Source organism: Zosterops lateralis (genome assembly GCF_965231275.1).
Source record: "Zosterops lateralis genome assembly, chromosome: 28".
NCBI lineage: Eukaryota > Metazoa > Chordata > Aves > Passeriformes > Zosteropidae > Zosterops > Zosterops lateralis.
Window position 1 is genome coordinate 1,559,231 of NC_139788.1, and position 15,885 is coordinate 1,575,115.

Below are 15,885 nucleotides of genomic sequence, written 5' to 3' on the forward strand. Positions count from 1 at the left end.
GAGCCCCGGGGAGCAGACCAGCCCGGGGATGCTGAGAGCCTGCCAGGCAGGCAGCACAGAGCAGGGGATCCCTGCCAGCCCGGTGGTCCATCTGGCACTCTGAGGAGAGGGTTGGCAATCCCCACTCTGCAGCAACCTGCGTGGCAAGCTGCTGGGGACTCGGCGAGCCTGGAAGGCCTGGATGCCCATCTGCCAGCCTGGCAAGTGCCAGAGGAGCCCCAGCCCCCAGAACCAGCAGGGTGGAGTTGGGAGTCAGGAGAGCATCCTGCAGGCCACTGCCAGGAGCCTCAGCAAGCTTGGCAGGGGATGGAGAGCCCCCACCACTCTCATCTCTCTCATATTTCAGGAAATCAATGTAGGGAGGAACCTCCATTGCCCATCAGGAGATCACGACTCTCCAGGTTGTAATTCCAAAGTTATCCATGAGGCAGCTCCCCAGCCAGGTCACCTCAGCTGTGCTGTACAGCATCTCCTGAGGCTCCAGGCACTGCTGGCACTGCCCACACCTTCCACACCTGCCCCTGGCTGAGCCAAGGCCACCTCTGCAATGCCCCTGCCAGCACACCTTTGATGGGGACTCAGCACCTCCTGTAAGCATCTGCACCCCATCTCAGACCAAACTCTCCAACCCATCTTCCTTTTCTTTTCTCTAATATGGTCAGGTCCAAGGCTCATCAAGAATCAGCCTCAGCTTCACCCACCCCTCCTGGCCAGCCCAGAAGGGAAAACAGCACTTCATTTTAAAATCCTGATATCACAATTCCATCAGTTTCAAAAATTAAGTTTTTTCCTACCCTATGTTGGAATTTTTTTCCCCTTTTCTTCCCCTTTCACCATCCCATGCCTTGCTACCAAAACACTGTACCCTGCAAAGGATAAAAGCAGGACCCCACAACCGCCTTTCCTTCACTGCCAATTTTGTCAAATTGAAAATGTAAAAGATGAGCTTCTCCAGGCATTTTTCCCCCTCATTTAACTGAAGGCACCGTGGCAGGGGAACATCCCTCAGAGCAGCTGTGCTTCCAGGCTGCTCACAGAGTCTCCTACCTATGGAAGCAGATGGAGGCCCATGGCACCTGTGAGTTGTTCATCTCCTGTCTGTTGTTCTCTCTCTTTTTTTTCATGAGCATCCTGTGTTTATTCCCCCTTTCAGACTCACAAATCCCACTGGATTTGCCCCATGTTTTGCCTTCCTTTGGCTCATCCATTTTTCCCATATCCTGATTGAACTTACACATCAGCAGATCATTTTGTATAGGATTTTTTTTTTTAATGGGCTTGTTGCTACTCCCTTACCAAAATCCCCCCAGGTTTTTAGCTCCACACTGCTCACAGTGTTTCTCTTCCCATGCTCAAGCTGCCACAGCTGCTGCCAGACACAGTCCCTTGGAAAAGTGTCTGATCTCTGAGCCCCTCCTGGAGCTCATCTCATCCTGCCCTTCCCACATTCTTCTGGACTATCAGTGGGAAATCACTGCTGGACACACTCCACGATGCCACGAGCAGCCACAAGCTCAGCTCAGCACTATTTTGCCCCTAAAATAAGAGGTGTTCCTTAAGGAAGAGAGAAAACTCTTTTAAAAAAGAGCAATTTCTTGATTTTCACCCACTGTGTGAACACTACTCTAGTGTCTTCTCCACCACAAAAAAGGGATGTGCCCTTCGCTGACCTGCTGAGGACCAGAGGAATTTTTGCTGCACTCCTCACCTCCTGCTCATCCATCTTATTTCCCTAATTTTCGGAAAGCAGGAGCTCAAGGAACTGGCATTTCCCATTCTCCTGCCTCCCATAGGCCACCACAGGCTCCAAAACTCTGTGTTCAGCATGCTGCACATCTCTCGTGTCTCTGGCACAGTTGGTGACACTGTAATAAACACTGAAACTAATAGCAGGTATTTGTGAGCCATGTTTTGTTCCCTGCAAAATGTTAATGGAGAAAAATCTGCAGCACCATGCCAGGAAATCTTTTTATATCTTATTTCCAGACTACCCTAATATCAATTTATATCTGCAATTCAATTAATGTTCTGGGAGAGGCAAATTAGCATCCCCAGGTCCCTCCTGTTTCAGAAAAGAGAGTTCCCATGGAGAGAGAAAGTCAGGCACAGCCTCTCTCAGGGGCTCAGAGTCCATCAATGCAAGACCCCAAACACACAGAGATCCCCTAAATAACCAAGGAATACCTTCAGACATGCCCTGAAACACCTTTTGTGTCCTAAAGCAGCACTTAAACCCCTCCTGAAATTGTTAGTGGGGTGTATGACACTCCACCTGTGAATCTGCCTGCTAATAAGTGCATCATGCTTGAACTCTGTGGATTTTAAAATATGAATCAGACCAGATGATGTCACTCAGCTGTGCATGCAGCCGATGGATTTTATGCTCACAGGAGCAGCAGGATGCTGCAATTTTAATTTAAGTGCAACAAAGGAGCTGGTCTTAAAAAATAATCAGGGCCCGTTCCCAGCCTTTTGAGGACATTGCCTTAAGTTGTGCTAGGGGAGGTTTAAATTGGGTAATAGGAAAAACTGGATAATAGTGGTTTATTAAAAAACTATGGATATTAATCTAATACCAATATCCAACTATGACGGACAAAGACTCTCTAACAGTTTAAATATTAAAAAAACTATGGATATTAATCTATAGGAAAAGGGTGAAAGGGTGGTTGGGTATTAGAACAGGGCAATGATGGAGTCACCATCACTGGAAGTGTTAAAAAAATATGTGGATGTGGCACCTGGGGATGAGGTTTAGTAGCAGAATTAGCAGTGCCACAGGCCAAAGTGTAAGGAATAGGACAACCCCACTTCTCTTCAAAACCCCTGCACAGCAAAACCCATTGCAGGCAGGGTGGGACTCTCTGCTCCATGGTTTGGGCAGAGGCAAAGCCCTGGAAATTAAAAACCTCCTCATGTAAGTCCCCTCAACATGCTGGCAGCGTCCCGAGGAGAGCCAAGACGTTACTTAGGGAAAGAACTTTTGAAAGCAAACAGCTCCATTTCCATTCTGAGCAACCCCATCTCTGAGTTCATGTCCTGAAATAGCCCCGGGAGTCATTTCCCAGCAGGATCACACAGGGAAACCTCCCCCTTTCTCCAGCACAGCCTCGGTGTTTTTATCTGTATTGATGAGCAATGAATAACCCAGAGACACATCTGCAGGAAAACACAGGATGGGACACATCTGCAGGAAAACACAGGATGCCCTGGAGAATTCCCCAAGCCCAGGATGTGCCCGTGGCCCCCTGAGTGTGTTGGGAGCTGTGTCCTGCAGAGCCCGGCCACCCGTGAATAATCCTAATGAATTCACAAATTAATTCACCAAAATGATTTTCCAAGCGGCTTCGAGCTGAGCACGGAGTCAAGGGTCTGCTGCAAGTGGTGATGAGGAAAAGGGAAAGGCACAAGGTAGAAATGGTTTGCCAGATGTTGATCCAGGGAGTGGGGAAGCTTGGTGGGATCATCCCTGTGGCAGCAGGGTGGTGCTGCTGGAGCAAAGACCTGCAGTGGAATTAAAGCCTTTCCAGCCCTACAGGAATGATCAAGAGCTGGCCCTGCATCCCCACCATCACTGGGTATAGGATTTACCCCCACAGATCAAAGGAAAATGCTGATGTCTCAGCCTGGGAGAGGTTCACCACATGCAAATGGGAAATAATTCTGTTTAATTTGGAAGGCGTGAATGGGCTGCATGGCAATTTCTGCAAAAAACAACCCACAGAAGGACTGCAAAAATTAAAGCCTAAAGTAACTGTTAGAGACCACTTACTGCAACTTTTATGTGTCACAAGTCTCATCCAAACCCTCTCTGCAGAGCACAATGACTGAATATTTCAATCCTGTAAAACTCAGCTGCCAGAAGAAAGGGACCAGCAGGGCCACTGGAGGGGTGGGATCCACCATGATCCCCCACATGGTGAACCACAAGCTTTGGGTGAGATGGAAACCCCCAGGTCTCTGTCAGCCTGAGGAGCAGGTTCCTCCCAAGGTTTGTGCTCCATTAAAAGACATAATAGACAGTTCAGGGCCAGTGGAAACTCTCTGTTATAGGTTAAAGCACAGTGCACCATACTCCACCTCTGGGTGCAACAGGCCTGAAATAATTTGGAGAAAGGAAAACCCAGAAAGGCAGGACAAGTGTTTCTGCAGATCCAAAAGGAAGCTCAGTGTGTGCTGTTTAAATGCAATCCCTGCTCTGGGACAGGAATTCCTCTCTTCAGGCAGGATCAGTGTGAAGGGGTAGAGCCCCAGAGTGATGCTCAGCTCCCCTGGCCCTGGCCAGGCCACCCCTGGCACTGACACCTCTCCCCTCTCTCCATCACCCCCATTTTCATTCCCAGCCCCTCCATCTCATTCCATCTTGCAGCTACTTCCACAAGAGCAGGGCACACACTATGGCAAAAATCCTTCAGCTTCCTGTGCCAAGCATGAAGAGCTCCTTGACCTCAAGTCAAGGAGGTTTTCCACCCCCCAGAAAACTTCTGTAGCTTTTCTTCCAGCCCTCTTTGTGCTTCTACAGGCCCTGTCAGAGGCTGACAGCAGAGCTGCTGTGTTGTTCCTGGAATAGCTTTTCCAATGCCGTGTGAAGGATCTAGGTCACTCCTGACTCTTTGCTATTCCCCTTTTTTATAAACCCAGTGTCAGGCAGAGACACGGAATGACTCTGAAGCTGCCCTGAATGATGCTTTGTGAGACTGAGTCTCTCATGTTGGAGTGTGCATTTTCCAGGCTCTCAGGGGTGGATTTGTGGATGGCTCTTCAAATAGAGCAGCTGGACTGGGGCTATTTAATGCTCCCGAGGGTTTGGCAGACATAATCTGCCCTGCTCAGGACTTTTGTCACCTGCAAGTCTTACTGTAGATTTTAGGATTGTTACCATCTTTACTAAAATTACTTCACAGCTCTGTGTCTTTCTAATTTCCAGCCCCAGTAGGAGCAGCACCTCTCCTTCATCTCAGGAGTCTGTCCAGCCAGAGCTGCTTTCCACACCAAAAGCCATTAATTTTGCCAAGTGTGCCGCTGCAGAAAGTCAATTATCCCTCCTACCATCTGATCTGGGTTCATGGCTTCCTTTCTCAAGCCATCATGACAATTTTGTAAATCCCCAGACCCTTGGGATTTTCCAAGTTTTCAAGGCTTGCTAAATCTCTTGGTTGACAACTCAAAACAGCTTCCCAGCTTTGTGTATCCCAGGTTCAGACTTTCCACAGCATCGAGCTGAAAATATTGGATGTCATGGAGCTTGCAACATGACAGATTTTCCAAGGAAAACCAGCTGAGCTGCAGCAGTGTTTCATAGAATCACAGAACCGCAGACCTCTTGGGTTAGAAGGGACCTTAAAAACCATATAATCCCACCCCCTGCTATAGGCAGGGACAGTTTCCACTGTCCCAGGGTGTTCTAAACCCCATCCAGCCTGGCCTTGGACAATTCCAGGGATCCAGGGGCAGTCACAGCTGCTCTGGGCACCTGTACCAGGGTCTCTCCACCCTCCCAGGGAACAATTCCTTCCCAATATCCCACCTAACTCTGCCCTCTGGCAATGGGAACCCATTCCCCCTTGTCCTGTCACACCCAGAAAGACACAGACAACCTTCAGTGACAAGTGGACTCTACATCTTGGTTTGTTGATTCTGTATTCCTTTAATAAGCTAAAATAATTAATGTTATTTTGCATTCTAAAGGGATATTCTGTTCTGAAGGGACTAGAAAGGTGCCACAGCTGCTGAAGGGTGAACCTAGCTAGCAGTCAATGAAGGAGCTGCAAATTATTGGCTGTATTTTTAAGGGAGAAAAATTTAATCAGAAAAGTTGTATGGAGATGGAGATTTCCCGGTGAAACTTTGTTTTCAGGTACTCAAAATGGTCACGTCTTTGCAAGGAGAGCAACAGCTGGAATCCATCCTGTTTCAGTGGAAAAGGAGGAGAAGAAATAGTAAACTGATGATCCCAAATTGAGATGTATGTGTCAAAGAGCAGTAAGGGCAAACAAATAGCAAGACACATAAATAATAACATTTTATATTGATCAGCGAGTCCAAGATGACCCTGAATCTAAGCAATGCCAGAAATTCAACGGGAGGTTTGAGAAAAGATGACTCAAATTGAATCGATACCTTGAGCTGTTTCCTCTGTCCAACAGTTTATTATGATTCCGAAAAAATCTCTTGCTTGAAATTTTTTACAGTAATTCGAGCAGCTGAGCAGGTGCTGTGCTGGGGAAAAGGGCAAAAAGGAAAGAAGGGAGAAAGTGCATGAGGGGGATTGAACATGAGAACACCTAAATTAAATTAAATTAAATTAAATTAAATTCCTCAAACGGTTTCAAAGTTTGGGTGGGAGTGAAAAGGTCAAAAAACCGATGAAAATTTACACCCAGCTCAGCCTTGCCGGGTGTCAGGGCACAGGACTTGGGGAGGTGATTTACACTCTCCCACATCCCTCGGGAAGGTTCTCTCTGCTCTCTTGGCACAAGAAAAGCACAGACAGGGAGCAGTGAGTGCCCAGCTCTGCCACCATAAAGGGGTAACACGTTGTGATGTGGTGTGGACCTTCACAGAGGACAGCAGGCAGCAGCAGGGTCAAACATGGAAAGCTCTTTATTATCTGACTCCAAAAGCTTTTATACATTTTGTACAGAGGGCCAAGATTGGCCCAAAGAGGTCACAACCTCCTGACTCCATTGGTCAATATGACCATCAGTCAAGCTCTCTCTCAGAGAACAAGAATGCAAAACATACAGATAAATTCTAAGAATACAATATTGTTTACATGAAGCTGCTGCAAAGACTCAAACACTTGAAAGCAAGAAATGCAGGGGTGACACCGTGTCCCTGCTGCTCTGTCCCTTGTGTCCCTTTCCAGAAACCCCCAGTACTAATGACCCATCACACAGTTTGTTGTGTCCCTTCTCTCCTCAATCCCTGGATCAAAGAGCGCTCCCGGAGCCCCAAATCCCTGCGGGAGGATGAGAGGTCGGCTCGGATTAAGACGTGCGGTAATTTGTGAAGGGTATGAACAGAAGAAATGAGCTATTAGGGGGAAGGATTCGTGGCTGGCGGGATCAAAGAGCACCAGTAGGAAATGTTTAGAAGGCGCTGGGAACAAAGGGAATTCAAACCCATATGAGTCTATTAATAGACACAGGAAATTTATTAACAGAGGGCAACAAATCAAGTGTTCAATAACTTCCTAAATTCTGCTTTTGCAGAGAAACCAGATCTCTTTTTCATAAAGCTGATGAAGGACTTGCAAGAGTGCTATTAGCCAAGAAATTTAAACAACATACCTAAAAATACACTGATATTTTACACCTACACCCGGATAACCCAAACACAATTATCCTTAAAGTGTTGACAGAGGCTTCAGAAATACCAAACAGCTGCTGCGTTAGGACTGAGCTATTGTGACAGCCTGAAATCAGATAATTATGGCTTGTATACAGATATTAAGTAATAATTAGATAATAATTTCATATTAGAATAACAGAAGGATTATAAATATGTACCCAAGCTCGGTGAGATGTTAAACAGCAAAGGTGGGGCGGGGTCAAGAAAGCAGCAACTCTGGGAAGAAATTCAGGGTGAGCAAAGCAGACCTGAATTGCAAGAAGTGACTATTACAGAGGAGTTTTGGCTTAAATTTGGGTGCATTTAATCAGGACAGGGGGTGCAAGGCCTGGACATGGCACAGTGACACCCTGGCACTTCAGACCCAGGCTTGGCATCCACCTGGGATGTGGAAAAGATAAAAATAGTTGTAAATGAGAAGCAGAAGAAAAAAGTACATGTTATTTTTTTGCCTCACGAGGATATTGGGGGCTCACAGGGGTTTGCAGCAGGCAGCTTTTGTAAGAGGATCACACAGGGAAAGGCAGAGCTGCCTGCAAATGTCTGGGGTATGAGGCCAGGAGATTTCCCACTACCAAGAGAGCATTCTGGCATTCACAAAGGTGATTTTCCAGGCCGTGAAGTCTTCAGAACAAAAATTGACTCTTTTGAGCAGACAGGCCCTGGTAAATTCAACAGCTGGTCTCAATATGAGATTGCTTTGGGAAAGGAAACTTATGGCAGGCCCTGATCTGCTGATTGTTGGGGCTTTAATCTCTGTAAATAACCTTTTCCTCTGCCTTTTTGAGGCACGGGGAGAAGATTCCCACCTCCCCTCTCCAAGAAAGATGTCAAAGAACATATCTGTGAGAGAAGCAGGAATACTGGGCACACATGTTCCTTTAGATCTTCCTCCTCTACATCCATCCCTGTGCCCTCTTATTCACCTTTTTATGAAGTATCAGATTCAGGATAAAAAGGTCACGGACCAGGGGACACGAGGCTTTTTCTTTCAAGCAGAGCATGCTCTATATTTTCATCCATGCCAGACTGTGGATCAATTTGTGGCAGAAAACAAAGTTCATCAATGAGAACACTGAAAATAGTGGGAACTGGTCTAGGAGGACATTTGATGCCAGATTGCTGCAAGGCACTAACGAGGGAGGGAAAGGGAGGGGAGAAGGGAAAACAGCAGGAGGTTTTCCTCCCAGCCACAATGCCTTATATCCCACTCCACCCTCTCCTCCTGCAGGTCCTGCTCCAGTGTGTCCAACCAGTGTCCCTTTGAGGGGTTCCCTCCCCGCAGTTCATCTCCGGGAGCAGCCCCAACCAGGCTGCAAATGTGCTGAGCTTTTCTGGCAACGCTTCAGAATAAATGGCAAACCATTTCTGTGGCTCCTTTCCATTGTAGTATTAATCAAACTGAATTCCTGTGGTGCTCATATGGATGTCATATGTAAATCCCACTGCTCGCTCCAAATTAAAGCTGATGGAGAAATTTCGCTCCTGTTTCTATCTCACAGTTCCGAGCTCTGGTGAATTTATTCCATTAATGAAATCCTGATTACTGTGGACATGAGGGAATACCAGAGTTGATGACACCCATGAGAAGTGTTGGTAATACTTGTGAATTTATGGAGAAGGTGCTCAGGTGCAAGGCTGAAGCAAACATACTTCCATGTCCAACCTCAACCAAGTAATCCACATCTTAAAATAGAAGCCCTCATGAGCATTTCAAACTGTTCATCCCTCAGTGTGAGTATTTCAGAACAAGAGGTTTTCCAGGCCAGTGCTGGCCCTCAGCAGGGCCAGTGTCACCATTCAGAAAAAGACATGAGAAACCTCCAAACAGCAGCTCTGGAACAGTTTCAAAGAGTTTTCTTCCTCACTTTTAGAAATCTCACCCTGTTTGATGAACTATATGTCTTTATTTATAATATTTTTTGTGGTGAGATACAGGCAAATACAAGTTTACTCTGAGACTACTGATCCCTTTTTTCTTCCCTTTAGAAGGGTGTCAAAGAGCTGTGGACAAATTGCTGGACCCCAGAATTTCTTTCTGCCTGCTGATCAGGCAGAAGCTCTTTTGGCCTTGGACAGGACTTTCAGCCTTGAACCAAGTCCAGCATCTGATCTAGGGCAGCGTGAGCACCCACAGGGTGTCTCTTTCCTTCAGTGCAGCCCTCAGTCCCGGTCCCTTGGGAACACTGCAGCCTCCAGCCCATCAGAGTGATGCCAGAGGAAAAGGGAGGAACACAGGAATGGGCTGAGGTGGTTCCAGCCCTTCCTGCAAGGCTGGGGAGCGGTGGGAAGGTCCCACCCCGGAGCCTTTGCCCACCCTGTGCCTCCCTGGCTGGCACCAGGTTTGGCAGAGGGTGGTGAGCAGATGAATCATGGCTTGGCCCTCTCTCTCTGTGTCACAGATAACAAAGCCACTCACTGCAGGAAAGCCACACATATTGCAGAGCTTTCCAGGAACAACCTTTCCAAGCCCTGTCTGCACCAGGGATGTTTCCTTCTGATCTTTTGACCTAAACCATTCAAGCCTCTGTGTAATCTCCCCCAACAAGAAATCATGCAGGAGGAGACTCCTACATTAGCCATGTCACTACAAGCACTTTGGAAATTGTTCAGGTGCTTCCTCCCTAAGAAGACTTGTCACACATGTCTGTGTCACTCCACAGAGATGTAGGAAAACATACAGGAAAATACATTAGGAAAAATCTCTTCCCTGTGAAGGTGGTGAGGCCCTGATATAAGTTGCTCAGAAAGGTACTACCACATCCCTGGGAGTGTCCAAGGCCAGGTTGTCAGGGCTTGGATCAACCTGGGATAATGGAAGGTGTCCCTGCCAATGGCAGAGGGGTGGAACTGGATCATCATTTCCTCTTCCAACCCAAACCAGTCTGTGATTCAATGGTTTCCTCACTGCTCCATTGAAATATCTGGTCATGACACCCAGGTCTACCCCCAGGGGTCCTTCAGACTCACTTGAGCTTCTTAAAAGATGTGAACTGAATCTCCAGACCACAATAATTTTCTTGGGATTATTTTATTTTTTGGGGGGGGGCAATCTAGCAAGCAGAGCGAGGACAGGACCTCCTGCTCTGTAACATGAGCTGGTTGCTATTTCAAATGAACAGCTTCCCTCAGGTGTGATCCCCACAGTGAAATCAGGGTCTTCAGCAGGATACTGATACTCTACTGCAGAAATCAAATCCAACAGTTACCCTGGCACTGCCAAGGCCACCACTAACCCGTGTCCCCAGTTGCCACATCTGTACATTTTAAATGCCCGAGCGGGCATGGCGGCGGTGGGGGGGGGTTGTGAGGGCCGAGCCGAGGGGAGCCGAGTGGAACCGAACCGGGCCGAGACAAGCCGAACGGAGCCGAGACAAGCCGAGCGGACCCGAACCGGGCCGAGAGGAGCCGAGCGGAGCCGAAACAAGCCGAACGGAGCCGAGTTGGGCCGAGCTGGGCCAGGCCGAACCCAGCCGAGCCGTGCCGAACCAGAGAGGAGCTGTGCCGAGCCGAGCCGAGCCGAGCCCAACCGAACCGACCGGAGCCCAGTGGAGCCGCACCGACCCAGCCGAGCCTCGGCCCATCAGCTGCCAAACCCCGGCGCTGTCCGGAGCCGTCTGGGCGGCGGGGGCGGCGCGGGGCCGGGCCGGGCCGGGCCGCCGGTCCCTCCTCCCGGATCCCCCTTCGCTCCCCCTCCGCTCCCTCCCGTTCCCTCCCCGCCTCCCTGCGCAGCGCGAACATGGCGGCGGCGGCGGCGGCGGCGGCGGCGAGGGACTGACTGACTGACTGACTGACTGAGCAGCGCCAGCGCTCGGCGGCCGCGCAGGTGAGGGGGCGGCCCGGGGGGGACGGGCGGCTGGGCCGGGCTCGGTCCGGTCCGGCCCGGCGCGGTGGGACTCAGGCTGGGGTCGGCCCCGCACAGCCTGGCCCGGATCTCATCCCTCCTGTCAGCGCGGCCCGGCCGCTGCCGCCTCCCTCAGCGCGGTGCCCGGGCCGGGGGAAGGCTGTCACCGCCCGCACCTGCTGTGCCCGCCCGGGCCCGGCCTGACCCCGGCCTGACAGCGCTCCGGGCGCTCCCGCGGCTGCCCGGCCGGGCTCTGCCTCCCGGGAAAGACTCTTGTAGGGCTTTGTTGTTCTACCGGGTTGTTCCCCGGGCAGGCCCGCGGTACCGCCTCGCCCCCGAGGCCTCGGAGCGGTTCTTGGGCCGGCTGGAGCCGCCTCCATCCCCGGAGCCGCTGTTTGATATCAGCAGGAAAAGGGGAAGCGGGACGGAGGTTTTGCAGGAGGTTTTGCAGAAGGTTTTGCAGGAGGTGGCCCCGGCTGGGGGGGAATTTGTGCCCTTGGGGGCTCGCTGACACCCTCCTGTCACCTCAGTGTGTGTCTGTGTGGAGGTTGCAGTGTTGTTGTTTGATCCCCGGGGCTGGAGGGAGCAGGGTGACCCGGGGAGCCGACAGAGAAAATCCCATAACCACCGTGCCTGGGGGAAAAGCTGCGCCTCCTCCCTCCCGAGCCGAGAGCTGGGATAGAGCTGGGAGCCAGACAAGGTTTTGAGCGTTTCGTGCACTGTGAGATGTTTAAAAATAACCCCGGTGACGGCTGGCTCCTGCCGCGCGGGTTTAATCCGAGAGCTCTTTGAAGCTCCCTGTGAAACTGTGGCAGCAGCGCTTTGGAGTCTGGATGAGTGAAAGTAGAGCTGGCAAAGCCGAGTTTGGGATGCTCTGAGCGGCTTTGGCTCCCTTTGGGCCTCGAATGGTTTAAAAGCTTCAGCAGCTGAACATAAAACTATTTCCATGGGGATGTGCAGACCCAGCTCTGGGGTCCCCGGCTTTGATTTTTTTTTTATTTATTTATTTTTTTTTTTGGCTGAGTTTCTGTTTACTGTTGTTGTTGATAGTAAACAGCGTGCAGTGAGTGGCTGCGAACAGCCATGTGGTCGCTGCAGTTCGCAGCCAGTAATATTGGGGGAAAATGTTCTCCCACCTCGGGCTGGGCCTCCTCCTCTCTCCTTCCTCTCAACTTCTGCTGGCCAGACTGTGCTGTCCATATGTGTTTGCTGGGAATAGTTGGTTTAATTCCTTGTGCTTTGTCTCAGGGGCTTGGCGTGTGGCTTGGTGTTAATATGGGGAACAAAACTTGGCTCTTGGGGTCTCAGTTTGGGATAAGCTGCCGGGGTTTACAGCCCTGAGTGTGCTGGTGGGTAGTTCAGGATCTGCCCAGTAGATGGTATGAAAATGCAGATTGAAGCCAGGGAGTCCCTTACAATGGGCTCAAGGGAAATACAGGTATTTCTGTACTGTTTAAAGTATTTATTTAATTAAAAGTGTGAGAATGTTCTGTTTGTGAGAGTTATGCTGAGTCTTGGTCCTCCTGGTTTGGTGTTTACATCTTAGCAAGAGACAATTCTGCATCTTGATAATCTGCTTTTCTTGAGGCTCTTCTGTAGCAACCTGATGAATTTTGCAGGATAATATGGTGTCTATAAGTAAAAGGTGCTGTTAGGGTATTAAATGATGATAGCTGTGCTTCAGTCTAGACAGGAGTGCTCTGGGAGCTCTGCCCCTGCCCTATGTCTAATTTAATGGAATGTCTGAAACTTTGTTTTATAGTCTCAGACCTCAGGGACCTCCAGAGATGTCCTGGTTGTTTCCCAACCCTGGGTAAGGTCAGGTAGAGTTCTGTACCCTTCCTGAATAATGTTCTTTTAAGGCTCTTTGTGATGGCAATTCCACATCCTGTGCAGGTGATGAAGGCCAACACTTAGGCTTCCTCATCATTAGAGAGATTTTTCGGGGTGTTTAATCTAAATCTTTGTCTTGCACTTTAAACCTGTTCTTGTTCTGATCTCCAGAGCTCATGGAGAACACCCTACTCCCCACATCACTCCACTCCACATGTCTACAGCTCAGTTAGAAGCATTTGAAGACTTTTTTTTCCCTCTCCCTAAGCTGAGCAAGATGAGCTTCTCCATTCTTCTCCCATGGGCATGTCAGCCTGGCTGATCTCTGTCTGACTTGGGTTCTGCTTCCATTCACACTTCACCTGAACTGCTGTGGGCAGGACTGTGTCACTGAGGTTTCTGCAGAGCAGTTGTAATAAGCTGGGCCCAAATGACCCTGTTTTGGGTGTGTCTCAGCACTGTTATGTGACGAGGAATGCAGATCACACGTTGGAGTATTTGTGCTTTTAACTGTGTGTTTGTGACAGAGGACTTGGCGTGCTCGGTGAGCTCCTGTTTGCAAATCTGGAGTAGAGTGTTAGCAACGTGAGCTCGGGGCTGTGCTGAGTTAAACCTTGGCATGTGGGAGCTGTAATGTTTACATCTAGCACCCTGTCTTTTCTCCTTTTCCTTTCCTTGCCTGCTACTGAAATTCGGTTTTTGCAATGAGACAAAAAGATTTTGCATTGTTTATGCATCCATTTATGTTTGAGAAGTTTCCTGACAAGGAGAGGTCCCTGAGAAGTGAGGGAAGAGGACAGAGCAACAACTCTGGGTGCTGGCTTTTCTTGTGAAGTGGTTAATCCCCTGCGTATATGTAATTCAGAGACAGGCTAAGGTAAAAATCATCTCCACAAGTGAACTCTCAGTGTAGCAGAATTGAACTCTGACCCCTCCTTCACCCCAGCACCACATCCTGGTGTAGCACCTGCAGTCCATGAATGTTTCATCCCACTTTGTTTGCAGGATAGCACAGCCTAATCCTAAAGAAAATACTTTTTCTGAGTTTAATACAGTTGTAAAAAACTGCTTGCTTACCCAGCTTAAATATCTGCCAGTGGAAGCTGTTACAGAACATTTGCACTGTGTTTAACCTGATAGTGCAAGTCTGAGAGCAGCAGGAAGCACGAGAAAATTCCCCTGTGTATCACCAGGTCTCACTGGGCTTGGAGTGAACAAATCCAGTGAGCTGAAGAACTGGTAGTGTCAGAATGGTGTCTGGTGGGGGCACCTCAGCTCTGGAGATCAGCACCTCCTCCTCTTTGCAAAGCTGTGCTCTGTCCTGGGTGGACAGGACATTTCAGGGGTCTTTTCAACAGTGAGCAGAATTCTGGAGAGATCAGTGCAAGGACATCACTGCAGCCTGGCTGGTGCTGAAAACACTTAATTCCCACTTAATTCTATATTCATTCAACTCCTTAAAAAAACAGAGAAGTACTTATTTCTTTTACTTACACACACCACGTCTGGCAGTTTTAGACACTGTCACTTGGCAGTCTGCAGGGTTCACTCAGGCACCTACCAAATATTTCTACCTCTCCAGCAGGGATTTAAGCAAACTTTGTGTCTGTACCTCTGCTCTTACTGGGCTGAATCTCACGCTTTTATGCAGACTCATCCTGAGCAAAAAAATCAGGAGTTTGGCTGAGAACTGAAGGAAAAGATGAATGTCTGGTTTGCTGCCTCTGCTGTTTGCGTGGCAGACTCGTCCAGCAGGCCAGAGATGGACAGGTGATGTCTGAGCTGCTGCAGAGGAGCCTAAAGCACTTGGCTTCCTGATCAGCAGAGGGAAGTGACCCCTGCAGCTCCACAGCCTGGCTGGTAACATGTCACTGGAGATAAGGAAACAGAGCAGAGTCGATGTGGTCACTGCCAGCACAAGGGAGCTGACGTGGGAGTTCAGGGCAGGACTGTTTTTCCCTGGGACGAGCTCGTGTTTCTGCCGCTTTCCTTTTCTCGCTGAGAAGTTTTTCTGTTTGTATTATAGAATTGAGTGGTGTTATCACCAGTCAGAAATTAAATTCCTCCCAGCCAATGTGCTCGGAGTTACCCAGCTCCAATTAACTTGTACGTTTTCCAGACTGCCACAGTGGGAACAGCCCAGAAATCTCCTCGTGGCTCAGGATTGTTTTCAGCAACGGAAACTGTGGGAGTAGATGCCAGTGGAAATTTGTGAAGCTCTATCTTTGCCCATTGAGTTTCATGCAATTCCTCCCCTCTCCTGGCCCTTCCAGGTTTCACTGGACACTGGTCTGGGTCCTTTTTCCTAGATATGGTGGCAAGGGGACAAGTTTAGTCCACCCATTTTTGGAGTGACATCTGCTGCAGTTTGCATGGGGGTGGAGGGAAGTCGGTGCACCCTTCTGATTCCTCAGGATGTTGCTGATGTTTGACTCCAGGAAAAAGCCCTCTTAGGAAAAATGAGAATTATGCCTGGGGGGGAGTTGGGGAACACTTACAGTGTTTGATTTCAGTGTTGGCAGAGGCTGCACAGAGTGAAGCCCATCTGTGCTCCACTGAGCAAGCCACGGTCTCATCGGCTGCTGCTTGCAGTCACCTCCCCATTACCCACCTGGGCAAGGCACCAGTGCCTGACAGGCTTTTCATCCACCCTGCCCTCCCCTGTGCCACCTCTGCAGGGTGTCCCTGCTCCAGGGCCTCCCTCCCTTCCCCTTTAGAGCAGCCCCTGCCTCCTCCTCCTCCCCCGTGCTGAGCCCTGAGCAGAGGGATGCGCGTCCAGCTGTGTCTGCGGTGAGCGGGAGGGCAGCCCGTGCTCCCTGCTCCCCTCACTCCCTCCTGCCTGTGGGAGCCTCCCT

At 49.5% G+C, this 15,885-nt stretch overlaps 1 protein-coding gene across 3 annotated transcripts in view; it reads left to right on the forward strand.

The window, feature by feature from the left end:
- The first annotated feature begins 10,835 nt into the window (after nt 1–10,835).
- Nucleotides 10,836–15,885, forward strand: part of SCMH1 (Scm polycomb group protein homolog 1) — a 55,099-nt gene continuing 50,049 nt past the window's right edge. For 2 of the 3 annotated variants that reach the window (XM_083879444.1, XM_083879447.1), the window contains exon 1: nt 10,836–11,179. The gene's annotated coding sequence lies outside the window, so the exon portion shown is untranslated. The remainder of the gene's footprint in view (nt 11,180–15,885) is intronic. The other variant, XM_083879445.1, reaches the window with a different exon arrangement.